This window comes from Etheostoma spectabile, chromosome 1 (assembly GCF_008692095.1).
Source record: "Etheostoma spectabile isolate EspeVRDwgs_2016 chromosome 1, UIUC_Espe_1.0, whole genome shotgun sequence".
NCBI classification, from domain to species: Eukaryota; Metazoa; Chordata; class Actinopteri; order Perciformes; family Percidae; genus Etheostoma; species Etheostoma spectabile.
The window spans coordinates 14,916,425-14,917,966 of record NC_045733.1 but is presented as its reverse complement, the minus strand read 5'-3'; the positions used below and the strand labels follow the sequence as shown (position 1 = coordinate 14,917,966).

Sequence of the window (1,542 nt, the reverse complement as noted above, 5' to 3'; positions counted from 1 at the left end):
ACAGGATCAAAGAAAACTAAAAACTACATCACTCACAGATCAGTATTCTTCTTATTTAATGTGGGCAAATGCATTTCAGCTAGAAGCCATCCTCAGTGTTCACCATTATTTACTAAATAGGAAGGTTATTAGGTTACTTAAATAATAACGCAAGAAGCATGAAACCCGTTTGACTGTTACCTCTGTGAGGGCCTCCTCTGTCGCTGATGGGCTATCAGCTCCGCTGGGGAAATGTCTGCACACGCTGCAGAAAAGTTTGTCCTTGTTTACACTCTATTCCATCCAAGAAAAGAGAAGCCATTGTTGTTGCGGTAACTCTTAATAGTATATTGCTTAACATATCCATGGTACACTGTCTATAAAGCCAGCTAGCTAATGTTAGCTGCTAAAGGCTGCCCCGAGAGACAGCCTGTTGTTACCATAGAAACCGACTGTGTTACAAAGGCATGCTAATGATGTCATCCTTATTTTATGGTTTAAACAGTTTTGTTTTAATCAGAAGAGAAAATATTAAAAACACACAACTGCAGTATTTTGGTTACTATTTTTGTTTATATACATTTGAATATTTTTGATAACAAAACATGTTTTGATCAAACTTGGCTCGACGGGCCAGTGCCGCCCTGGCCATCACCGACTACGCGCCTGCTTTGATTGTTGGTTTTAATGTCTAAATTGTCAAGTCAGTCATTGCTTCTACGTGAAGCAAAGGGATGTTAGATCTCTCTTGATAAGGGCCATTTCCCCTAAATCTTTTCAACTCATCTTGGTAATTCATACATTTCTACAGGCCCACTGGGCCTGCACACATTGTACTGTGCAGATACACAAACAACAGGGAAATTGGAAAATCACACTTATATGTAACCACAATACATACACATATGAGAGTGGAGCCCATTTTTCTATTATATATACCGTGGTGGATAAGGTGGATTACCTCTTTGTGAGTGCAATCATATTGCAGAAGAAGAAGAGTTTCACTGTGCTGTATGTGGCCAACAACAAATATGTCATTTCACAATAAACAAACCAGAATGTAAATAGGAAGAGTAGCTGTTTATTAGTGGGTAACAGTTCCGACTCTGATCAAGACCCTGTAATGAGTACACTGACACTGCACAATTGTTTTTGTCTCCATATACAGTGTCTGTGTTACTAAGTACCCAAAATAAGAATGTATGTCTGTAGAATGCTTGAGTCTGATCTTTGTAGTTTGTAAACTCTCCATATTAAAAGTCATGTATTGCAATGAGTCAGTTTGAGTCAAAGCAGAGATCTTAGTGTATTATTCCTGGTCTACACAGCTTTTTTCAGTGAAACAACCTTTGGGGAATATGACAATCCCTCCATAGCCAGCGGTGTGACAGTGACACTGATGACGCTCAGCTGACAAAGAGGAATGAATTGGCATGAGAAATTTTACTAGATTCAAAGCTGATAGGTATGCACGTGCACACGGATGGACGGAAATCCTCAATTCATACTTTGCACTTGACATCACAACTACTAGCTGGCGGGCAAGAACATCAGTCTCCTAGC

General features: G+C 39.5%; 1 protein-coding gene across 3 annotated transcripts in view; it reads left to right on the top strand.

Annotated features, from left to right (window-relative positions):
* Positions 1 to 1,542, top strand: part of pcdh9 (protocadherin 9) — a 212,952-nt gene that overhangs the window by 115,386 nt on the left and 96,024 nt on the right. The gene's annotated exons all lie outside the window — the stretch shown is intronic.